Source organism: Rhea pennata, chromosome 13 (genome assembly GCF_028389875.1).
Source record: "Rhea pennata isolate bPtePen1 chromosome 13, bPtePen1.pri, whole genome shotgun sequence".
Classification (NCBI taxonomy): Eukaryota; Metazoa; Chordata; class Aves; order Rheiformes; family Rheidae; genus Rhea; species Rhea pennata.
In genome coordinates, this window is record NC_084675.1 from 5910700 (window position 1) to 5937344 (window position 26645).

Consider the following 26645-nt stretch of genomic DNA (forward strand, 5'->3'; position numbering starts at 1 on the left):
AGGCCAGAATTAGAAACAATTAAAGTAACAATTCTAACAAAATAATTTCTTTTTTTATAATCAGAGGCCAAATTTCAGGGTTGTATAGTGTACATCTGTGGATTGCATAAAAGAACGTGAGCTTGTGCTTACACACACAGTAATAAATTTTTTTTCCTGGATGAAGAGAAGATGCGTGTTGCATATCCTAAACGAGAATTCACCCAATGCTGAAACCTGAAATTTTGTGGGAGAGGAACATCAAATATGTGGGAAAGCATTTAATAATACCATCCTGAGCATGGATTATTTGGATGTGTAAAGCATTGTATTTTGTATGCAAACACAGTGCTAATAAGATGAGTTTAACTGCGGTGCTGATGCACTCTGCCGTCCCTCCTAGACAGACTAACTCATTTTCCTGATGGGTTACACAGCTAGCCCATATAGTTCAGCTTTCCACTGCGAGCAGCAGCCCACACCAGGTGTTTCGGAGGGAGTGAGAAAACCTTTCAATAATCTGATCTAGGAGTATATTCTGATTCTTGTGGTAGCAGTGAGTGCATTTTAAAAATTCTTCTTCTTGTGGAGACTTGTGTGTTTATTTGATATAGATGGTGTGCATTCCCCCCCCCCCACCACCACCCTTTTTTGTGAAGGATTTCTCTGTGGAAAGGGATGAATGTTACTGTAATAATTTTGTTTTGCAGCATCTTTTCCCTGAGAAATATACCGTACAAGCTTTGAAATTTTATAGTCTCAGGCATCATACATGCTTAGGATCCCTTATGTATCAAATACAGTTCAAGGCAAAGCTAAAGAAGTCACTGTCCTATTGAAAGGCCCTTTATGTCTTGTCTTTTCTTTATTCAACAGGGAACAAAGTTTGTCATCCTAAGACACCAGACCTTTGACGAGGCTCAGGTAACCCCTGACAGTGTGTATAGCGCTCACAAAGAGTCCCTGTCAGCCTTTGTAGAAGACTTTGAGACTTCAGTCAGCATTGACTTTCCAGAAGATGAGGAGTACGTTGGTGAAGTGCTAGACTCTGGTTCTTCGGATCTATCAGTTCATGGAGGAACAGAAGAAGCTCAGCATGCAGATGAAAAGATGACAGAAACAGCAGCATCCCAGAAGTTGTGATCACACAGGCAGATGAGGTGGGTGATAGACAATACTTGATATAAAATTCCCTTTTATCTTATCTGATTTGTGTTCTTGGCTGCGATCAGAAATACAGCTTGTTGTTTCCAATTAATTCTTTAATTTTCTTTTATTTATGTTTTGAATTTAGCAAAATTCTATTTCATGTTAGAAACATTTTCCACGAACCCAAAATGAGTTAAAAAGGCCGTTTGCTTTAATCAGCGGAATTTTTAATCTTATTATATGCGCCTCAAAAATGAATATTTCTTTGTATTGTAGAGTACATATTTACATAAATTAGTGTTATCCTTGCTTATTTTGCCAACCGTAATTTATACGCTTTTTAGTTTTATCATAAAATAAAATCTCGCCTCTGATATTCTGAGACCATTTTTAGTACCACAGCAAATTACCTTGGGAGGAACTATTACACAGCCAGTGAACTATCTTGTGTTTTAAAAGAATTAGAACATATATCAAATACTCAGCTTCCACTAAAAAATCCAGTCTGTCTCATGTTCGCAGATTTTTGAAAACTGCCGATTTGTAAAAATCACATGCAAAATTCACAAGAAATGTAAAAAAAAAAAAAAAATTTAAAGTAGTTAGTTCTTTGAACACATCTAAAATTCCTTGACTCAATTAAATATTTTACATGTTAAGATGATTTTCTCCTCATGAAGTTACTTGGTTTGTTTGTTTATGTATCTTTTCTACAGAAGGTTCACTTCAAATATTGCACTCGGATGTTGACAAAACATTTGTCAAGAATTTCTTTGAAGTAATATTGAAAATACCTAATCTTAGAAGATACTATTAAATGGAGAGCTTGTCTCTGACAGTTGAAGACCCTATGTCCAAATGCATTCTATAGGCTCTCTGTTTCCCTGCCATAACATTAAAATATAATGAAAAAATTTACTCCATTCACTCCAATATTCCTCAGTTCAGCTAATTTCTCCTTCTGTTCTCAATAATCTTATGGATCTTTGGGGTGTTTTGTGATTGACTCACATTCCCAAGATGCTTCTCAGAGGTTACTATCATGTAGAAGTCTGCAGATTCTTATCTGAAGAATCATTTAAGTTTATTGGCCCCTGAGAGCATTAGCAACAATATCTCCAATGATAAAGTTATTGTGTTCTGGGCAATCACGTTGTTTGACCAAGTCAGTGAAAGTTGATTGCTTTCTTCAGGATCTGATGGCAACTGAGTCATGAATGAAAACTAGCAGTTAGTCTGTTTGAAAGGGGTTGAGTTGGTGATGGCTGTTTAAGGAAAACAACTGAAAGAGCAGATGACGTTCTTAACGTGTGGAATTCAGGGTTTTGCTAGTATCCAAATACAGTGAGAATGCTTATCATAGTGGTCGGTGCAAGTCTTTTCATTAGTGCATTAATCAAAATAAGAAAAATAAATTGAAAGATTACCCCTAAGGACACAGCAGCTTGTATTGCCTCCTGTTCCTGCAGATCACCTGAAGTTTTCCAGGGCTCCTGGTTGCTGTCAGATCTGTGGTTAGTAACAATGAGAAGAATGTTTGTAAATTATAAGAAGATGAAATCCCAAAGCAAATGGTATCAAATCATTGCCAAGAACATATACTGTCCGATAGCTGCTTTGCTTTCCATTGCTTGTGGAAGTTAGGTATTCTTGTTCTCCAGAGACTTTACGTGGAAAGCCAAGGGCTGTCTATCCTATGGTGACTTTGTGGCTAACTGAGGAGCTTAATGTGTGGGTGGGTGCATGATGTCGTCAGAGATTGCAAAATTCTATATCCAGCGCTATTTGTTCCTCTTCACGCACACTGATAGGCAGCATCTTGCTGTCTAGTTCATCAGTAGTTTATGTTCAAGGCCTGTTGCCCAATAACGATGGGTAATGAAGATTTCCAATCATTAGAAGAAAATATGAAATTTTCACACAAGTTATCCAAATTGTTATGCAGATGTAAATGAAAGCCTCTATAGCTAATAGAAATGGATATTTACTGTAACTTTCTTTGTCTTTCAGAGCAACATGTTGGTTTGCAATGTGTCTGTTGTCTTCATTTCAGGCACAAAGCAGTATTTCTATAGATTTCTATTGATAAGTATTTATGTACTTAGTTCATGTTAAGTGTTACTGATATAGCATATATGCAATGAATTACACATGCAACTAGGTATCTCTAAAGAGTTAGTATCTGTGTGTGGGTAGTTAGTACAGAACATATAGGCAGCAGAAATAATGTCTGAGCCAGGAAATTATGTTACGTTATACATGTAGAACAGGGTTCTAGCCTTTTGTTGGGTCATTTGCTTAAACTGTGTTTTAGGTAGCATAGGATGCCTATACATTTTCTCCTATTCTAACCATGGTGTAGCTGAGAAATCTTGCCTTTTTTTTTTTTAAGGGGATATGCATCTCAAATTTCTCTTAGAATGGATTCAAATGCTAAAGTTGACAATTTCTTTCTTCCTAAAGCAGCCTGAAAAATAAATAAGTCTGGCATTAGTGTTAGATGTTAAAAGGGACTGGAAATCATGCTTTTATTTGGAATAAATGTCTTACCTACCTATACTGATATAGGCAGTAGAAAATAATTTTGTTTTTCCTGTGGTCTCCAGCAGTATTTAAAGACTGAATGGTCCTTGATATGTTATCCTTTTGGCCCTTATTATTCTGGAACTCTGTGGTTATACATACTTCAGTATCTTCTTTTCATGTTCCCTAGGTCTTTGTAACTGTCAGACAAGTTAGTACCTGAGATGTCTCATTTAGTGTGCATTAAATTTTGTAAGTTTCTCAAGAGGGGAGTAATTAAAAAACTTTTTTCAAATGAGTTATCCACCACAGTAATAACTTATCTGTAGGCTAATTAAAGTAGCTATTTGTAGTTGAAAATGACTAAACAACAGTTCTATAATCTCAAAATTGCAATATATTGTAATTCTTACTGGATTTGGAACAACTATGACTTCTGAATGTGTTTAAGTGCTGATGTCTGACAGTTGTAAATATCATATTTGCATATATGGGGGGAGGATATGGGGAGGACACAGTTCCTGTTATTGCATATTCTGCGTGTTCATGCTGTAATTATTCTTCCTGTTTTCTTATCAGCTGGTGCTAGAGAGGAAACTTCATTTAAAGGGCATGGGTGTGTGTGTGTGGAACCAGCAATGATAGATATCTACCAGAGTTTGTTAGCTTTTTGAAGTCAAAGGTAATATGATATGTGTCACCTGTATTACAGAAGAGACTTTGCAGCACTTGGACCCTTCCTCCTTAGAGGGCTTGTTTCTCCCTATTTATGTATAAGGAAGCGGAGGCACAGGAAGGAAGGCAATTGGCCTGAGAAGTTCTGCCAGTGGCAGAACAAGCATTAAACATCGCAACCGTGATCTGATGTGTTATCCATCAGACCCCTCTGCAAAAGTTCTCAAGTCTGTTTGACAGTTGGATATTTGCTATTATAAAGCCAAGTAGGTATGTGTGACACCACAGCACAGCATATCTGTTTGGACAGAAGATAAAATTCTGTACTGGAACAGAGTCATTGGTACAAAAATGACAGGAATCTGCTCTGCAGAGCTGAGGTCAAGCTCAGGGGTGTTTTAAGGACTCCTGAGTGTGGAACTAAGTAGTTCTTTGCCATTTCCACTGAGGCTCGGTGGATCAGAGCTACTTCAGATGTCCTTTAAACATGGCATTCAGGTATCCTTTCTGAGGAGAGTCAGAGTGCTTAAGCAGTCCTTGTGCGAGTGTTTTCCGTGGGGATAACGTCCATCTCTCCCCTGTGGCGTAGGGAATGGCTAGCCTTTCTGAGACCTTTGTGTCAAGGGGCAAGATCTGTGTAACGGGGAGAAAATGGAGAAGGGAATAGAACAAGTTTCTGTCCTGCAGCTCGGGTATGTGTATGCCTGCTAAATTTTTCCTTCTAATGGAGTTCAGCTCTTCTTTTTCATACTATTGGATCAATGAAATGCTCCTAAAATAAGCTCCAATGGTTGTTTTTTTTTTTTTATTACAGCCTTAAGGAACAATTTAATTTTGCCTTTGAAATGCATCTAATATGACCATTTGCTCCTGGGATCACCAATAAGATTTTTGCCTTCCTTTCTGCAAATGACTCCTCAACTGTAGTGACTGGCAACTGCATGTATGCTGTGTGCATATCCTGGAGGAGCAGGAAGCAGGGTAGCTGACCCAGGCAGAATCGATGAGAACAGAATTGCTAGCAAAATTGCAGGCTTTAGATTGGACTTCATTGCAGCATTTGTTAATGAGTCTATATTTTGGGAGGTAGTTGGAAAAAGAGTGTCAAGTTAAAATTTTTCTGAGAGCTACTGTTTCGTGTGATACACTCCTTAGGCTTTGAAAACCTCTGCACTCAGTTTCAGTGTGAAAGGGGAAACTTTTGAATGACAGAAAGGAATGTCCTGTCCAAACTGAATAAGAAGCATAGGAAATGGAGTAAAATGTACTTTCACTGATCTCCCTTACAACTGGATACACGTGCACTGAGGGATGTTGGCACCTGCAGGAATGTGACACACACAAAAAAAGGAATGCTTTGTGTCCCCTAAGCGAAGCATATGGGGTGCCTTTTCCCGTTGTTCACTCTGTTGTTATCTCTTCTTCAAGATTATACCCGAGCTCCAGCTGCCTCATGGGCCAGATGTGCTAACCATCTCTTCCCTAACGATGACTATTTGTGTCTGTTTAAATCCTGTTTGCGTTTTGCACTGGTTATTCTCCATCCCAGTACAAACACGGCATTTCGGCTCGCTCTTCTGGCGTACCTATTTTACTGTTCTCTGAGTGAATGCCACTAGTGCTGAAACCTGCGCTCTGTGCCCCCGCGCTTGGTGCCGTTGCTGCCCTTTTGTGGGGAGGTGATGAGTAAAACTGGTGGGGAGGGGAACCGACTGTGTTAGTTCTGGAAGAGCATCGAGGGGCCTTGCTGGTATAATGATGAGTTACGACTGAGAACAGGGGCAGCCTCCTACTTCCAGATCCTCCTCCTGTAGCTTTACTTCTGCATATACAAAATAGACCCTTGATGTTTCTTTTTGGACTGGCTTTTTGTAAAGGAACAAAAGAGGCTTCGATGTGCAGTGCCTGGGGAAGCTCTCTGGCAGGCGAGAGTCGAACTGCTTTGCAGATGCTGACCTTACGTGTTGTCTTCCTCCCCAAATCTAGAAAGGCCAAGAGGCTATGAAATCATCTAGGCCACTCTATTTGCAGGAAAATATTATATAATCCAATTCTGGGGAATGCCTTTTCAGTATTCAATGTATTGCTCCTAGTTGCGTTCCTAGAAGACTAACTTTTCTTGTGTATAAGATTTCACTATCAGCACTGACTTGGTTTTATTAAAATTAGCCATTTCCATTGAATTAAAATGCTATAATGAATTAAAAATTAATAGTTATTTGACATATTCCCCTACATTTCAGTTACTTGAAACTGAGCCCCATGAAACTGACTTCTGATTCTATTTCAGTTGAATATATTCATCTAGCTGATGTATGTGGTATGGATTACCATACCATATTTTAACATACTCTAACAACATATCAGCAGATATGTAAAAAAGTGAGTTAATAATGTAAATGTCTGCTATCATGCTGCTTTGTAAAGCTATTCTTAATTTAATCCATACACTAAGTGTGCTTTCCAGTTACAGAAATTTATGATAAGTATCAGGCAGAAGTGAAACCGTGATACAGAATTGTGACTGATGTAAAACAGACACACAAAATGAGTAGCATTAGGACACTTACTTTGAAGTTTGTTAAAACCAGTAAAGTGATATCCACTTTAAGTGAAACCTGCTGTTACAGATACCTACTGGATTTTGGGAACACTTCACTTTTGAACTTACTCCTTGCACTCTCCTTTACCATTTGCTTGCTTTTTTTTTTTTTTTTTTTTTTTTTTTTTTTTAATGTAGCAGGAAAGGTTAAAATAGCTGACCTACTCAAAAACCTTATTATCTTTGCTCATAGATAGTACCACAGATAGTACGACATATTCAATATCTGCAAAAAGAACATTTCTTCAAATACCTTTTAGAGATTAGCTTGACAGAACTGTGTGAGGTTGCAACAAATAGCAGTTTACTTCTATTTGGTAGTTCCATTGCTAAATAAGAACATGAAAGAAAGAGTCATTTATAAAAGAGTTTTGAAAATGACAAAGCAACCAAATGGGTTGGTCACTGAATAAACTTTTAGTGTCCTATTGACATCGTTGGCGATAATTTGAATCCTTGGGATGGGCTGCGGACAGTGTGAACCATCCCAGTGAAATGGGCAGGTGGAAGGAGACAGGTGTCTCTTTCAATTCATGCCCATTTATTTTATGGAGAGTAGGCAAAGTCTTGACTTCCTGAGCAGAGCCAGGATTCAGCTGTGAGAAACAGTTCAGCATTCCAGGATGTAACATAAGGGTTTATTACGTGGATATATATTGCATGAAGACTTACTCCTATCTGACTGTTTACAGTGATGCATGAAGCGGGGCTGTGAATTACAGGATTATCATTAAGCAGAATTCTCTTCTAACATTGCCATTGAGTTTATACATATATTCTGGATAGAGAAGTACTTATTTTTAACAGAATAAAACATATCAGAATTCTCCCTTAATCATATGAAAGAAATAATTTGGTCATGTGAAATGGGCTGAAAAAGCTCGTTTCTGGAGGGGTCAAAGTGGGTCGTGCTCTTTGCAACTTGTTATTGCTGAGGCAGTATGTGCATGCTGATATTCCAGCGAGACTGACTCTTAGACTGTGTCTGTGCAGTTGGTGTTTGCATGTAGCTGTTCGCATGTAAAATGACTAGAAAAAAAACTCAGGGTGATGGCTTTGCTCTGATTCATAAGAAACTATTTTAACGATGTGTGGTGTTTGAGTGAAGTGTGTTAATTATGTTCTGTGTATGTCTCAATAGGCTAATAACATACTTTTGTCTGTCATAAACGTTGGAGTTGTGTGTTCTGAGGGTAGCTTACTATCCAGAGCTTCTCTTGGAAGGCTTCTTAAAATACTGATTCCATAATCTAAACTGAGTGTTTTTAAGCAAGAGTTACAAACCTTGTTGCTTCTAGGGGGACGATGTGGAAGGCATTTCAACGGATGGAGCGTTTTCTGTTTGCTGGTGAAATGGCGCCTGTGTCCTGCGATTCTGTGAACATTTGGCTGTTAGAGGAATCGGCACCTCCTGCTTCAGCTAACGTACGGATGCAGCTTGGCAGCCTACGGTCTGGGTTATTATTCTGTTGACAATTTACCGTATTGGCCGTGACTTCTAGATCGGTATTCCTGTGGCATCAGTCAGACCTGCGGCTGTCATGGGTCAAAATGAGAACAAAACAAAAGCAGTAGAAAGCTTAGATGAATACTACAAAGTCACAAGCAGATTTCCCTTGAATTTTCTCTTAAACTTAAAAATGCATCTGCTTCAGCTGTACTTAAAAACACCTGAAAAGTCTGCTTGTGAGACTGCAAGCTGGGACTGAATGTGCTCCTCTGTACTTGAGTATTTGTGCTAGCGCTAGCTATACTCTAAATGGGATGCTTGACACGGAAGGATCAGAGTCTGCAGGGCTTCTCACCTCACTCCTGGCACAGAAGCAATTAAATAAACCAGGAAAATGTCATTCCTCACAATTAGAACTATACCTGCACATGCTAACTGTGATCGCTTAAAAGTAAAAAGAAAAGAATTAAATAGAAATTCAGCTTAATTGTCCAAGGAATGATAAATCAATCAAGCATGTTTACTTGTGTCGTAAGAGCAGAAGATTTAACAGTCCTAAATAAAGGCTGCCAAAGAACACGAGATATATTCCCTCTTGCTGAGAGTTTTTAGTAGCTCTAATGCCTTTTCCCTGTGTCCCTTTCAGGCGGGAGGAACACTCGCACAACCCCGGTGCCATGTAATGTACACGGCTATTGCACACTTACATGTTTTGAAGTAAAAGCATGTAGTTAGAATGTAGTTAGCCATGTATAAACAACTCAGAGAAAAGTAATTTGCAAAACAAATGAATTTAGAAAAAGTGAGTTTAGAGAAAGTGTCCAGTTAACTGCATAAGCAGAGAAAGAGATGGAATTTCTTGAGTTATAAACTTACCATGTATGATCTTGTTCATCCCAGCAGACAGAGTGGATGTAACTATCTTCTGGGTAGTGGCTTGTGTGTTCCCTTCTACCACACTGCGATCTAGTCCAGTGAATCGAGGACAGGTGACTTGGGAATAAGCTAAGTCCAAACTGGTGCTGCAACTCAAATCCCTTTCTCTGCAGTGATGTTTGTTTTTTTGAGGGTAAGTGGCAGGAAGGACACAGGCAAATCATAACTGACAGGCTGGAAGATGGTTTGTTGTGCCGTGACTGATGGGGAATTTGATCAGTCTCTGACAAGAACAGCACCCCTTTCGGTTTGCTTTAGCTCACACACTTCTCTTCAGACCCCATTGTCACAAAGCTGCTCCATAACTTTTTCAAGACGACCGTGTGACAAGGGGGGCAGCGGCAGGGACAAATGCAGCCGCCCATGTTTACTATTGCTTTGTTGAAATGCCTGTTTTAAAATCCTAGCTTCTTTGCAGGCAAGAACAGAGGTTTGGGGCCACACCTGGTTTAGCTGTTTTGTCTGGTGAAAGTCAAAAGTAGGGATGAAGTTGGCCTTGTCTCTCTCCCCTGAAAACCTTCCTTTGCAGAAGTTGGAGCACTAGTTGGCACAGGGTCTTCCTGGATTCCTTTTCACCTTGAGCATTCTCCACTGAATTGTCACCACCACTGTCGGAGATGAAACTAGAAAAGGATGGTCAGGTTGGATAAAACCTCTTTTCTCCTGTGTGCGGTTCTTTCTCTGGAGACCTACTTGGACTCTTCCAGCTTACATGCATACGTTAAGCTACTTCTGTATTTTTCACTTTTTGTCTCTAGTTCAATAAAAATTTTTTAAAAAATTAACTGTAGCTTTAGACAGAGGTTAGCTAGAATCTTATGGTTAGATGAACTTTCTTTTGTTTTCAACAGACAATTCAGTGGTAAAGAGAAAACAGAGACTGCCTCCTGTTAGGACTTGTTTCCCCAGAAAATAGCAACTATAACATCCTCAGAAGTTGTGCTTCAGAGTGGTATTTCTGTGACCTAAGCAGAGTCACTGTAGAGGTGACTGCGCAGAGTTTGTGTTTGGCTGATAAACCAAACCAGTGCAAGCCATATCTTTCAGAATTAGTTTCCTGGAGTGGCATCAGGAAACTTTCTGCACCGTGACTTTACTCTGAAGACAGACCATGTGGGGAAGATAAGGACTGCTGAAATATAGAATACACCTTCACGGTGAGTTCAAAATGAGGAAGACACTGCAGTAGTACTGGATTTGCGCTCGCTTCTTTTACCTGGCGATCATTTTTGAAGAAGAATATGCATCTTGCTACACAGAATAGTTACCATGTAACTGTGTTATGGAGTTACAGCAAAAGTGCCTGAAAATGTAGTAAGTCACTGATAGCTTTATAAGATACAAGAGATTTAATTGCCTTGTTTTAGAGATGGGAAACTAGGGCCTCAGGAGATTCAAGTCAAATATTGACATAAGCCTGAGATGTGATTTTTTTTTTTTCTCCCCCCCCCCCCCCCCCCCCCCGCCCCGAGAATTCAGAGTATTGCACAACACATTTTGAAAGACCAACTCGCATTGCCTGCTCCAGCTTAAGGTGTCTGCTTAGATCACGCAGAAACAAGAGAGGCACAATATGAAGAGTTTGGATGAGGTGTCTTGTCTGTTATTACAATGGAGTCTGATTTTGCTGCTTTTGTATTTTTTGTTGCAATTTCTTAGAGCTCTTTGAGTGCATTGTTTTGAAGAATTAAGTAATACTATTCTTGCTCAGTACTGTACCCAGTATTGGATAGTAGGGACCCCACGTGTTCTGGGTGAGACTGCTCACTTTGAATATGAGGCTTGGCTGCAATATTTACTGCAGTCTTTACTGTCACTTTTGCTTTGAGGTTGAGCTAAATCCCACAGAAGTCTGAATCATTTTTGCTTGATTCATTCTTGCTTTATATCCTCCAGTCTTGCCTGGCTTCAGAGTTGTTTCCTCCCATCTTATTGTCCCTTTATCCTAATATAGCTAATTCTGGGTTACAGGTGTGTTCCCTCTGCTCCCCTACCTATATTTTAATAGCAGTTTCCTTGTCCAGTCTTTCCTCCTTTTTCTTTTTTCCTACTCTCCATTTTCTCATGCAGACAGAATCTCTTCTTCGTCTTGGCCCCGTCAGCAGATCTCTCCTTACTGTCTTCTCTGGTCTGCAGCCATCTTACCCAGCCTATATTCTCCTCTCTCTTCAGAGAACAGACCCTTCCAGCAGAAGTGTATGTGTGAAGGAGTTTTACTTTCTCATTTACTTTAAATTTGAGGATTCTGCACATCTGACCCATGAAATCACTGTGATTAGACAAATGCTGAAAAATTTAAGTCTGGCTGCGATGAAGTGCCCAGTGTGTGAGAAAGAAAATCAGATTTGTCCCTGGGGGAGTTCCTTCTCTACAAGATGACCAGCTGAGGTGAAATGCAGATTACTTCTTTTAAGCTTTGGCTTTTATTCCTGTGTTGTATTTTCTTTTTTCTTTCTGTTTTTCCTCCCAAAAGTCAAAAGCTCGTAACATTTTTCAAGAAACACCCTCTATTTGCTGGTTTCTTGTCCTAAAAATGTGGTTTGTGTTTTTCTGTTTCTTCACTGTCCAGACCACGTTCTTGGTTTTGGGGAAATAGATTGATCTGGCAGTGTAATACATTCTGACTAATTTTTCTGGCATCTCTATGATCATGATTTCCTAATGTTATCATTGAATTGTCATCAGTGCCAGAAATTTGAAGGCAACTTGTTCTTCAAAGTGTACATGCACAAAATATATATTTTTTTCTTTTTAATCTCTAAAGCTCTCGTTATAGTTAGACTCTTAAAATTGATTTGACAGTATGCAAGGATGTATATAAAAGACATTTGCTTTTTCTTATCTATTTCTCGCATTTCTTTTGTGTTGATTAGGATTTTGATCCCCAAAAGATTAGATTGGATTAATATTTTGTTTTTCTTTCAACCATGTAAATATACAGTGGCAAAAATGAAACAAAATCCTCATTCCTGTTAAAATTCAGCAGGACTTAATAGCATCTTAGAAAATAAACTTAAGTTTTTTTTGTTTTTTGTTTTTGTTTTTTTTTTGTTTTTTTTTTTTTTTTTTGCACAAAAGATTAAATATGGCCACAGTTCTGCAAAGGATTTACTTGTGTGTAGTTTTACAAACTGTGCATTGACTTTCAATGGCATACTGCATAAAATAGTTTCACAGAATCTTTCAATATCATGATTTAAATGACTGCCCAACATGATACTCTATATCATTATGCTAAAAAGAGTTTTGCTAGAGAAATGCTCTCATGCCTCTGGTTGTATGGCTACTTGTCACTTATAAATCTTTTTTTGATGACAGCAGATGACACTTCCTTTGTTTCACCTGCAGTAATGTTGGCAGCTCTTTTTCTATTACTCGTTTTACTGAATTTTCACCAGAATGTTATACTTTTAGTAAAAAACCTAAAATGACACATCTATCTTCATAGAAGACATTTTTCTGGAATTCTCTGATAAGGGAAAAATTACCAGCTAGTAGTTTATCAACAGAATCTTATTCATTAAGTAGGTAATTAAGATTACAGCATTCACCCCAATGTCGAGATTAAAAAGGAATAAAATATATAGAAAGAAATATCGACGATGAGGTTTCTATTCCCCCACAATTTAAAAAGAAAAATGTAAGATTAAGAAGGCCTTGAAGACTAGCTTTTTTTAATGGTCCTTTTCTGGTTCTTGACAAATGCAAGTAACTTTAAGAAAATTCCAATTCTGTATCATAAAGGTAAAATAGTCACCAGATGCATCAGATCTAAGCAGATCTGAAAAAATACCACAGTCAGCAGAGACAACTGAATTAACATGAAAGTTCACTGCATGTTTACATGTAGCTGAAGTGCCATTGTAAAATTTACTTCAAAATGCAGTAAAACTTTCCTTCAAAAAGAACTTCTCATTTGCCAGATTTTAATGGCAAAGCAGTAAATAGTAAACTAGTCAGATTGCTTAAATCCAATTTAGGAAGCAAGTAGACAGTGCAGAATACCCGTGCCACAAACTGAATCTCTTGTTTCTCTTGGGTTAACCTTCCTTGTTTGAGCAGTGATAAAACAGATGCAAATGTGCATACAGGTATTTTGGCACGTGCAAAGGAGTAGACGCATTTTCAGGAAGATGAACGGGTGTTGTTATTGCCGGGGATTCACTTTCTGTCCCACTCTTATGGGACAGAGCAGTAGAGTGAATGGAGCCGGCCGCAGAAGCGTTGGCCACCGCAGTCCTGTGTGCGAGCAGGCGTTCCTCCTTTGAGAGGCGATCACCAGAGAGAAGCACAAAACTGCAGACGAAGCAGGAAACTCCCCTGGCCCCTGGAAGCTGTAATGAAGCGATCGGGCGTGTGGTTTCACAACAGTTTAAGCCAGTCTGAAGGAGAGTAGAGTGTATCGTGGTCCTCCACCCTCAGTTATCCGTTCCTGTCCTCTAACTGAGACTGACACCGGTTACTGGAGGTAAACTGATGGTAAACTAAATGCTGCCCCCCCCCCAAAAAAAAAAAAAAAATAAAAAAAATAAAAGGGAAAAGAAAAAAGCATAGTTTTGGAGTTGCTCGTAATATTACAACGCTTGGTATTATTTTGTGGTAGAAACCTACTGGAGTTCTGTTACTCTGCGTTAACTAGGGATTCCTTGTGTGTAAGGCAGATGTGAAATTATGCACGTGCCACGAGGACTTTGCTTCCTGTGTAAGCATCCGGGATGCTTCTAACGCACTGAGCCCGGTGGAAAGCGGAGTGAGTAAGCTCTGGGTCGCGTGGTCAGGAGGTAGCTGGGAACAGTTTCATCAGAAGATGGCCGTCTCCGTCAGATTCCTTTCAGCACAAGGCCTCGTGCGGTCACGCTGATCACCGCAGCCTAAGGCCACCCTGCGTGCAACGCCTGGGGAGGCACTTCACAGACCTGTAAGGTAGGTGGCAGGGGGCCTATTCCTAGCCAGTACGAATCCAGAAGGGAAGACCTAGTGTCTTGCTGTGTTTTGCAAGGAATTCCAGGACTGATCTCAGTCCAGAGCCCTGAAATTAGGCATGTCTGAGCTTTCTGCTTTCAGCTTTCATAGAACTGAGCAGGAATCACTCCTGTACAACATGGGGTTTGAGTGAAGGAGCAGTGATATCCCCATTTCCTTATCAATTAACATTCTGTGCTGTGAATACTTAATAAGCTATGAAAGACTTGCTAAATATCCTCCTCTCTCCTCCCCCAAGGAAATATTTTCAGAAGACCTGTTCAGTTTTCTGGGGTAATGTGATAATGGTCTGCCTGTGGTTCTGTAGAAGGGGAGCACCGGTCCATCTCTCTCCCCTTCCATAAAGAACTCAGGTTCTTGAGCCATGCCTTTTTTTACTTTGCTCTTTGACTGAGCAGTTAGGGCAGTCACCTTGCCGTAGCAAAGAGCTGGGCACGTTACGTGTTAGTGACGTAGGGACCTCAAGCCTCTGCCTGTGGGTGTGTGGGATCATTAGACACTCTTTCCAAATACCTGTCCAAGTGGGGCTCAGACGGAAGAATGCCTCGATTCTGATCAAGTTCAGATCCAGTGTTACTCAATGCTAAAGCGTACACGCCAGCAGGCACCTGGGACCTGTACAGCTGAAAGATTTCTTTGGAGTCGAAAGATGAGTTGCTGTCTAGATGAAGCAGATACCACACTGAAGTTTCTGGGATAATAATTTTGCATTAGTCCTTGATATTTCACCTATGTAAGAAATTATCTTTAAGCTTTTTTTTTTTAATGTTCCCCATTGTGATGAAGTTGGAAAGTGTATACAAGAGGTCAAGACTAAGACTATTTTTTCAGTGTATAAGCTGATTATCACTGCTCTTAACTGGGTAAGGGTCTCCTAAAGATGTTTGGCGTTGGTTCCCATTGAACAGGAGTGCAATTAGAAAGCACAGTGCTGGGTGCTTTTGAAAGTACTAAACCACAGCTCAGACTGTAAGATAAGGGAATAGTCACATAAATGTGCCTTGGCAGCTCATTCCTTAGTTATTAGGATTTTGAACATTTCAATGCATTTCTTTAATTTGTACAATTTACATTAAAGGAAAAAAAAAACTCTTGGAGACAGAGTGGAAAAACATGCCCTTGTTTATGATTGTGTTCTTCTCCCATATGATGGGGACAGTTTAATAATGTCATTTTTTCCAGCTTGCCTTTCTGCAGCTGGTCCTTTAATTTTGACAAAATCTGTGCCCTACAGCCCTAAAGTGTCTACCCTCTGCCCCCAGCAGATTGCAGTATTTTGCTTTCCCAGCTGGTTAGAGGCTGTTACATTTTTGTCTTGTTTTATATTGTTTCTCTTTAAGAAATGAGCACGTTTTAAGGTTGCTATCAGTAATGAGCTAGCTTTACACTGATGCAGCAATGTGTGAGGGGAGTTGAGGGAGGGAATTTACTTGGAACTTCAGTGTTTTTCAACTAAGTAACATGGGTGTGCATGCGTGCTCTCTCTCTCTTTTTCTTTTTTTTTTTTAAGTAAAACTTGGGTTCCAGTGGTTGTCTGAGTTTAGAGCAAATGTGCTTTTTTTTTTTTTTTTTTTTTTTTTTTTTTTTTTTTAAATAGATGTTCCCTTGCTTCACATAGTATATATGTAAGCCAAGGTGCATTTCATTAAGGAATATCCATTTATGAAAAGTACCCGAGGGCTTATTGCATAGAGAAGAACTTTAGAAAAACATATTGTACTATAAATTCACATTTCTGTCTTGATCTAAATTAATTTTCAAGTGTAGACAAGCCTTTAGAGTTACTAAGCTCTGTGTTTATAAAGTAGCTATGGTATCTGTGAGGAAAATAATGCATTTAGAGATAGATGATCTTTTTTCAGTGAAGTCTAGCTACAATTTTCTATTTGAGAATTAAAAAAAACCCAAAAAACAAAACAACAAAAAAAACTCGTTATGTACCTGACTGGACAATACTTTAGAAATGGTGAAGTGATAGTGGCATATCCAAAATGAAAAGTATTTCTATTTGCACTGTGGCAATCAAGACTTCACCTCCCCCAAATTATTCTCCAAGTTTATACAGCTGCTGCTGCTTCTTTTCTTTTTCTTTTTTTTTTTTTTTTTAAGACTTAAAATAAGTACACTTAATTCTAATCTAGCAGTTGTATGTTTGAACCCTGATTTATGAAAACAAATGAAGTCGGAATACCTGTTGGTAGTGACAGAGCCACTTAGAACAACTGACTGAGATCATTATAAAAAAGAAAAAAACCCAACAAAAACAAAGATTCAAAATCATCGACAAGGTAAGCCTTCATTTGCTTTCCCCACAGTGCAACTCCAAATAAATGATTAGAGGCAAAATGGCTGAAGAGGACTTCTGCACAAGTTTTTAATGCCAGGCACAATTGGGCTTCTAATAGCCTAAGGGAGAGCTGCACTTGAAAGTTGATTTGGATTAATGCAGGATCTGAATTTGAAGTAGGATAGATATTTCTGAGTAACTATGTTCTTATTCCAGAATAAAAGTGTCTACACAAAGTTATTCAAAAACAGCTATTTCAGAATAATCTATTTGTATCCAAGCCCTAAATCTCTGCCTGTAGGCTGCTAATGGAGAAACAAAGAATGGTTATCAGTGAACAGGATCTCTCACAAAATATCTCCCTTCCAAAACCTGCTAAAAACCTTCCCAAAATGTAACATTTTAACTGTTTATATCCTGATTTTATTTCTATTGAACTGAAAGGAAATCCTTCTGATTAGCCCATAGAGCTTAAATGATAATTTTAATGAAGTGTAACAAAGTGATGAGAACATTAAAAACAAGTCTTTCATTTTAAAATCTTATAAATAAGATTTGTTCCTAAGCTTTTTTGGTTTTAGAGTAAAAATGCAAATGTCCAGTTAGGAAGAGAAAAGACTAACAGTACTCCGTTAATATCAACGGGCAAACATGCAGTTAAGCTCTAGAAAGAAATTTGGGCATTTCCCAGTCTTCACGCTTTATGCTGGTAGAAGAATCCCCCCGCACAGGAGGTTTGCTTCAGGTTTGCAGATGGGGACTCGCAGTTGCAGTGGGTTGCAGAACACATGGTCTGTGAGATGGATGCTTCATGACCTCGTTTTGCAGACCTGATTTGTGGAAGGGCCAAGCTGCCCAGGCTTGGTAGCAGTTATTGAAAACTCATGTGCAACTTGAGTCATTACATCACTGATGAATGTAATGCTTCCTACTTGTACCGTTAGGCTTGGCAGAATCAAACTTTGTGTTTCCCAGGTTTCTTCTTTCGGTTTGCGTATGGTATGGCATGAATCTTGTATTTTAGAATAGGTCTGCATAACCTGAGGTGAAACCACAAATTTCCAGCTTCTGTGCAGAAGTGATTGATAGCATTTGCAGATATTAATACAGCAAGATATTTGATTATTATAGATATTCAACCTATTTGCACTGGAAAAATAGAGATACTGTACTGCAACAAGTTTCAGAAATAAAAACCAGGATAACTTGTGTGCCTCCACCCAGAATAAGCACCAGAAGGATTTAGAAGGGACCTTGTAATATAGCTATTACAACTAGTCATTACATTACTGATACTGCACTTCTGCCTGATGGAGTTCTGTTACTGCAATATCCAAATACCTCAGTATGTAGACATGTAGCATATTGCACAGACAGGCAATGATGCCTCCATGTGGAGGCCCTTGAAATCAAACCACCTCTGGAAGGATTTAGCTATCTCCTTCAGTCCTCTGAGCTACAGGATCTGAGCCTTTTATTTTGATATGCAGTTGGGTTGGGACTGGGATTCGTACCCAGTCATTGGTTGTGTCTTGCAGCTATAACACCTGCTTTTCAGCTGTGGTGTCTGGTGTGTATGCCAGATTTACTACCCATATAGCGCGCGTGCGCTCTCTCTCTCTCTTTTTTTTTTAGAAAATATATTAAAAATGGGCCTTATAAGTTGCTAATAAATGCAATATTTTGTATACATCCTGGGCTTTTATCCTGCAGTTCTGTCAAAACTTAGGGTATATCCTGAAAGCATTAGGATGGCAACATCATTTCCTTGAAGGCTGTCTATTTCTTTTGCTAAAAATAATGGCTAAAAAAATGTATTATAATGCACAGAATAATTCCAAAAGCATGTGTAGTTGCTGTGGTTATATTTGTGATACCTGAGAGTTAGCATGTTCTGAAATACAAGATTGCAAAGTAGGACTATCGCAGCATGCAATTCCCTGAGTGTATCTGTGAACGGATTCCTTAGTGGAAATAAGTTTCTTTATGTCAGCCTAAAGTTTTAATACTTGCCCTTTTTAAGATTCTATCAGTATCATAAGATTAGGTTGTTTATCTAGGGTAGAGTATGATAGTTATTTTTGCTTTACCAACGGCCAATTACATAGGCTGGTTCCAGTCCCTCGCTAAATAGTTTTTTTTCTTTTGGCATTAATTTTAATGTTAAAGTAGCATGTGCATTTTCTTAAGGCTGCATAAAGATGTGTATAAGTAGAAGGCTACTTTGGTTGGGAAGATCCAATGCTCAGTGAAGCCTTTCGCATATATAGAATACTGAATATCTAAACCATTATTTAGCATCAGAATCAGTTATGGTTGTCTGACTGATGGACAATCTTTTCCTGACCCAGTCTCTTTGCAAGTGACCTATACTGTCTAGACAGTTGCATATTATTTATACATTCATTTCAGATTTATAGTTCTTTTAACTAAAGTTGAGGGTGTTAGTTTGCCAATGACTTCATATCCATATTACTATTTGAAACAGGCTAGAACAAAAACAGACACTTAAAAAAGAAGAAAAAAGGGCACACAGTCTTTCTACCTTATCTATTGTTTGCTGGTTCACCCTTTTCCTTCACCTCTCTCCCTCCTGCCCTTCCTCCCTCTCCTAAAAAAAAAATAAATAAAAAAAAGTAAAATCTACTACACAAGATCATATAAAATCCATTAATTTCAAAGAACTGAGGTCAGTTCTGGTTGATCCCATTCCTTGATTGGGGAATCGCTAAACCAGTATTTGCATCCAATTTTCAAGTCTAAAATGTCATAACTAAAACAAAAGAATTGCTCAACGGAGCTATTTCCTGGAGGGTGGAGAAGAGGCTGTGTTAAAACAGGTCTGGATGTGCTGTGTATGATGGAGAGTTCCACAAAAGCAACCTGCAAGAGCCCTTCTTGGTATACAATTTTCTCTTCAGAATCAGGATTTTGACTCCTTTAGGAGTGAGGAAAAGAGCACGAAATAATGCGGTGCTGCTGCTGCTAACTGCTGTTCTGCTCAAGACTTACAGCTGCTAGCAGCCTTTGCAACTACGTAGTGTTATGTGTCAGTTATTTTGAAGGTTATGAGGAGACAAGTATGAAATTCACCTCTACTTTTAAACTATTCACATGGTCGTATATCAAAGGTTTGTCAGCTATGCTCTTTTAGGTAAAATGATCTCAGTTTTTGTTTGTAGGCATATAGAAATAGAAGCACATATACACATGTATGCATGGCAACACAGATTATCAGAGCATGTCAGAGAAAATATACTGGTTTATTATGAGCTGAAGGTTCTGCCAACAAGACTGGAGCTGGAGGGAGCAATAAATCCTCGCCATCTCCTCTCCTCTTGCAAATGGCTGATGTTTTAGAAAGAGCTTTAAGAATTGGAAACTATTTATCTTGTAAGTTGAGCTTGCTCTTTCCCTAAAGACTGGTGCTCAGGTTCCTGAAAATCCTCACAGTATGTAAATTTTGTTTTGTTTTACACTGTGCCTTTACTTAAGGATTTTAGGTTGAGGAATCCCATCCTGGAAGGACAGTTTCTCTGGTTTCAGGACTGCTAAACTGGGCTGGGGGCGGGTGTCTTGCTGCCCTGCCCAGCCTGCCTCCACTGGTCAGTTCAGCAGGCTAATGCGATCCCAACATCTCTTTATCCGTGAGTGATCGTGGTAACAGTTATATCGGCACGGTTGTCAAATGGTGCTGGCGAACACGAAGGAAAAGGCAGGAAGAGACATAACAGAGATTCCAAAAGTCAAAGGAAAGAAACCGAAAGAAGAGTCAAAAAGACATTATCACTTTGTGCACACAGTTCCTCAAATCTTACAACTGCACACAACTCGTGGAGTCTTACAACTCAAGTATTGTCCTACTCAAGGATATCTGAAGATTTTTCTCTTACAAATGCCTTGCTTTTTTGTCTCTAACAAAAAGCTTCCTTTTAATTCCTAACAGTTTCACCTAGAGGTTCATCCTTAATTCTGAACTTTGTAGAGAATAGAAGCATATTACAGACTTTTAAATAAAAGTGTGCTTGTTGTGATATTGCTTAATCTCACTGAGATCACAGTGATCGCTATAGAGTAGTGGAAGGTACTCAAAGAATTAGAGATCAGTAAAATTAAGGCTATATAGGGGCTACCTATATTCTAAATTTGAAAATGAGTAAGAAAATACTAAATTAAGAACTCATTGAAAAATATTTTCAATCTTTAAAATCGTAATCCTGAAAGCCACACATTTTCTAGCTAGTAGAAAAAAAAATATGGACATTTTCAGTGCTTGTTACTTTGACTCCTAGAATCTTTCTGTTTAGCTAATACAGTATAAGATTAATTCTCTCACAGCACATTGCCTGGAGTTCAGTGCACATGTTTACTGATGTGTACAGCTCTCAAATAAGTTTAGTGCTTCTTTCACCCACTGTTAGGAAGTATATTTAAAAGAAATTGCCTTTTACAGATTTAAATTACAAAAGTACTGATATCATGCAAAAAGCAGTTCAACTCATGCAAGCATACAAATGTGTAAATCTTAGGGAAAAAGATACCCAGGGCTAATATGAATGTAAATAGGATTAGCTGCTTGCATTAGTGTCTGAAATACAATTTAAAATGCTTACTGCCTGGTTATTCATATATATATATATATATATATATATATATATATATATATATTTATATGTGTGTGTGCATATACATATATGTGTGTGTTTATTTTTTTCCCCTAAATATGTATCTTGCTTGCACTTGGATGTAGCACTAAATACTGTGTTTTTTTCCCTAAAGAGGAAGACTTATAAAGATATTAATTAATGACAAGTAAGCTAGTGAGGGTATCTAACATTTTTTTAAGGTATAGAATGTTTATATTCGTTGTTATATAAAATATTAACACAAAATGAGGACAGATTTCTGTCCTTCCAATATGCATCTAAATGCAGTAGTAATTTTAGACACAGTCTTCTTACTGAATCATGAACAATGACAGCCACCAGATTCTCCATAAGCCTATGAAAAGAACAATTTTCAGTTAATGGTACCACTAAAGCTGCATAAATCAATATGCGAGGCATTTCATTAGAGATTTCAGTCCCCTATGTCGTGGCTTCAGCAGCAAAGCAAGTCCTTTAAGCAGCCTTAGAGGTAGTATAGGGAATTTAGTTTTGTTACTACTTACGTTAAACTGATAGAAGTATGTGGGTTGTAAGAAGCCTAAAAAATCTGTTATCTCACATACTCTTGAACTTGTGATAGGGCAATTTTTATGATTCTTAAAATGTTTTCATCTTTTTGTTGTTGCTGCTTGCCAATGGAAGCGGTAATTCTTTTTCTAAAAATAACCCTGTGTTCTTATAAATTGTTTGACTTAGGTCTCAGCTAAAGAGCAATGTAATTTTCCTTCCTATGTGTAACAAATACATTGGTATAATGATTTAATAATTGTGCATGAGTTTGTATAGAGGAAAAAGAGTCCTAATTAAGATATCTGGATGCCCTGTCAAATTGGGCAAACAGCTGTCAAAAGACACGCCATTAATATAGCTGGAATGTGATCTCAGAGTAATAATTGCACAAGTAGAAAAGTTGTATTTTTAAAACATCACCTTCAAAGAACTGGGGAGCCGTTGTATAGAGAGGCCAGCAAAGAGCAATGCTATGGTTTCAAGTTTTATAATCCCCTTATTGATATAAGCTGTGTATAGGTCATGGGAAAGCAAAATTAATTATATATAGTAGATAGATTTTGGCAAAAAAATTAGTCCCCCAAATTTTCAGCTAGACCTTGTGAATTTATCATTCAGTCACATTTTATTTTAACGTTTTTAAGTAAAATATCTAGATTTTTTTTGTTTGGAAATAACAATTTTCATTATTTATATATAAAATAACCTCCCAAATGTTCATTCCTCAAAATTAGAGCAAAACTTTGTTTTACATTGAAACACTGATTTTTTTCCAACACAAAATATGAACACTATTCTTCCCTCTCCCTCACCCCAAAAAGGGTTTAGGTTGGTGCTTTCTGATTTTTTAGAACCGTCTTGAAGCAAAAAAGGTGCTGCTTTGTAACTCTGAGCAGAGTGTTGAATTTGATTTAGTACAATAGAGCAAGCCTATATATGAACTGCATATCACATGAAGTCTAAAGCAGTTTTCCCTAATCTTGGGAGGCCATTGGTTCTGGTTCTGCGCAAGTAACGCACCGCGGGCAAAATATAGTGCTGTGTGCACCACAGTTTGGGAGTCTGTGCTTCTAAATATCTTCGTGGCGCTGAGTAGGGTTGTGTTTGATTTTGATATGGAAGCTAGAACTTCCTTCAGCTGATTTAATTTTAAATTTGAATTCTACAACTACTCCTGAGTCACCAAGAGCACACCAGAATGGTCATGCTCTACGCTGTCTTCCTTTGCAAATTTTTGCACCTGAACAGGTGCTGTGATTTGCAAAAGCTTCTCAGGAGCACACTGAAGGTTGCAGGAGCCCATCCTCTGTTGCCACTACATCCTTTTAAAACTCTCCGTCTTACATCCGTGAAGTGTAAATGGCTCATGGAAGTTGATTGGCCTGGTTTTGCCCTTGCAGCATGGTAAATCGGGAGCTGCAGCATGGAAGCCGATGGAATTGTACCAGCGAGACCCGAATCAGGCTGTACGCCAAACATACACGTGAGTTAAGCAAGTTACCCCATTGTAAATAGATCAGTTGCCAGCATTATGTAATATAAAGAAAGAGCCCACTACATCTTTTTTTTTAATTATACAAAAATAAAATGAGTGCATAAATGAGACCAGGAAAGAGCTCTGAGTGTTTACAGAAATAAAAATAAATGAGTGTGTTTTTTAAATTAGTATTTTCAAATGTTCAGGTTGAATTAATTTGAGAAATATGAATATGTATTGGTAGTGTTAATTCTTTAGGGTTTTGAAAATTCTTACAACCACATAATTAAATGAGTGCCTTTAGAAATACTGATAAAACCCATTGCCATTCAAATATCCATACAAGACAACAGGGGCTGTAAGCTGTAGGCTTTAGAGATTAGTTTGGCCACGGGCCAGTATTTATCACAACATTTCCATCTTAGAAGATAAAATTTAATCATTTTTATTTAAATATAAATCAAAATTAATGCAGGTTTTAAAAAAGGAATGTATAACCTAATCACAATATCTTTATTTTAGAGATGCTTGCATGTATTGTCTCTATTCAAAGGAGCAATGCTGTCTTTGTTGTGCTGCTCTTCCTTCAGATTATTTTTTTCTTCTAGAAGGGTGCAAAAGGAAGGGGCGGTTGACCCAAATACAGTCCTATCTCCTAATTTTGCCAAGATCAAAGGCATTTCTAGCGTTTTATGTGCTGCCTATTGGTGAAGTCTAAAAACATTGCATTAGGCATTTCTCCACTTCCTAGAGACAAACGCAGTCAGCCCAGAATTAGGCTTTTGCCGTGCTTCATTTTGTCAACGCGTTCTCCATGTGGCAATACGCACTACCTGCATCGTACTGTGTATTCCGCGTGCCGTACTTGAAAATATTCGCCTGAGGTGTCCTAGCTCTGCCTTAGAAATTGTGTGTGTAGGTTTGCTGAGCTTGTGAACATACAAAATGGGTAATTATAGTGTAATTCTTTTTTCTTATATGAAAAAGAAATATAAAACAGCCTGGCAGTTTTGAGGCAGATTTTGAAAAAATTCCCTGCTTGCCTCTTTCCAGAGATTATGGCTAACCTGCTTAGGAGCCAGCAAGAATTTCTGGTTGATTATTTGGTTGTATTTTTTTGAACCCTGTTAGTTGGCTGAAGGATAGTAGTACTCTTGAATAATGGAAACAGTAAAAGCCGAGATGTTTTTTACAGCAGCCGCCAATTTATATGAAGCTTTTTGAACTACATGCATATGCTGTAGCCATATATGGAAAACTGCTGTAGCCAAATATGGAAAACAGTGGGCTTAGTTTGCTCGATCTGTGCTGCCAAATTACAGTTCTCCTACCGCTACACTGACTTTTGCAGTATTAGAAATAGTGAATTATTGATGGTACAACTTTGTAAAGCATTTCTATTTTAGGCAGACTCATCTGCTTAAATTCATCCAGCTATGGTCACTCTGCAGTCCTGGAGCTCCCTATTTATCTAGCAGCATAATATCTTTTACACCACAGCAATACTTTTCTACACAAGTATATTCTCTACGAGAATGGCTCTTTTCTGCTGGTTACTTGCTGCCATGGCTCTCTGCATGTACACAGGAGAGAGTGGAGACACTTTTGCTGTATTAAAATGTTCAGCATTAGACCAGCCTCTGGGATAGCAGTTTATACCTGATGCTGATAGGCACTAACATACTTTTCACATATTACCCTTTAATCTTTTCAGCAATACTGAAGAGAAATCCATTTCACTTCACTGTCACTTTTCTTGCAATCAAGCATTTTCCTGTAATTGTAGGAGTTGAGCTGAATATCCTGAGAACCATAAATGATTTCTGCTCTAAAAATAGCCATTTTATATGATGGTTTGATGTGAATGTGTATACTATCCAAAGTATGTTAAATGAAAACTTAAGTGTGTTAATTTTGTCTACACTTGGGGAATCCTCATGTTATGTTACAGAAGGAAGCTCGTATACAGTATCCTTCCTCATCTGCAGAGACTGTTGCTATAAACTTTCTCTGAGTGAAAGAAATTATGGCTCTTCTTTCTTTCCCTCTTCCCCTCATCACTTGTGTCTCCTATGTAGGTATGCTATTTTTCATGTAAGGAAGGCAAACCAGATCTGACCTTTAATATAAAAGCAAGTTCGGTGCTATTCCTTAGCTTCATACTGGAATAACATATTAATAACTTTAATGTGAACTGCTTGTTATTTCTGTACTCATTGAATTTCCTGTGTTTTGTGCATCTGTTCAAGTTTTTTTTTTTTTTTTTTTTTTGCCTCTCTAGGATAGCAATCAGGTTATCTCATGGAAAAAGACCAGTTATTCAGAAAATTGTTAATTTCTTGATACACACGCAAACACACACATATATATCAAGCATTGTTTACATATCTTAGCATTAACTGCATAAATTACTTGAGTGTGTGCTGTGATAAATTGTGGCTCCTACTGTCTCCTGTTTCTTCACTAAACAGCAGAATTCAAAGCAGAGCTGAAGGTGGTTCTGTTTCTTCAGCTTCAATAGATTTCTGTGCTTGTTTTGCAGCAGCTCCTGAATACTAAAAGGTAGTTGTTGAGCTCATGCTTCTTGACCTAAGGCTGTGTTGGTATTAGTTGTTATAACCCTTTAGCTATTCAGACTAAGTGGGGCACTTCATTAGCTTCAGTTAAAGACAAAACAAAAATGTTTGTTTAAACTAGCAGATCTTAAAGCTGTGTTTCTTTCACACCATTTGGAAGATTTCCCACAAGCTTTCCCCTTGGGGTTGTCCTCAAAAATCAACATTTTTTCAGGTGCTCTACGAACAGAAACTAACTTCCTGTAACCTCCTCCTTACTGCTAATACATGAAGTGTGTGTGCATGTTGTATCTGAAATGTATTAGGTTTTACATGGCATTTATTTTTTAGACTTCCTGGGGGCAGTATCATACTGCACAAAATACATCTCTTCCACTGCCAAGTGAGACGATTTCCAGTTAAATGTTAATACAAGTTAAAACGAGGTACCCAGAGCGACACTTTGATATACATCTTTTCACTGGAATTGGTTATTGTGGATGGAATCTTCTCCCCGTTTATTGAGTACAGAGTGACCCTGAGAGGTACCAGACACTCATTGCCAGGCTGAAGAAGTGTCTTTTTGGTGAGGTTTATCCATATCTTTCCTGTTCGGAACTTGTAGGCACCTCACCTTCGCACTGACTTACAGCATATCCTTAACGTGTTGTCAGGATTGACTTTGTAGAAAAGTTACCTTTTCTAAACCATTTAAATGGCAAATGGTGACTTTCAGGAAGAGCAGGGAACTAAAGATCTTACCAGTTAAAGCTGTGGAGAAATATTCCCCTGGAAACTTGTTGCTATCTTGACTACAGAAGCCAGCAAAAGTAGTTTAGGTTATTCTATGAA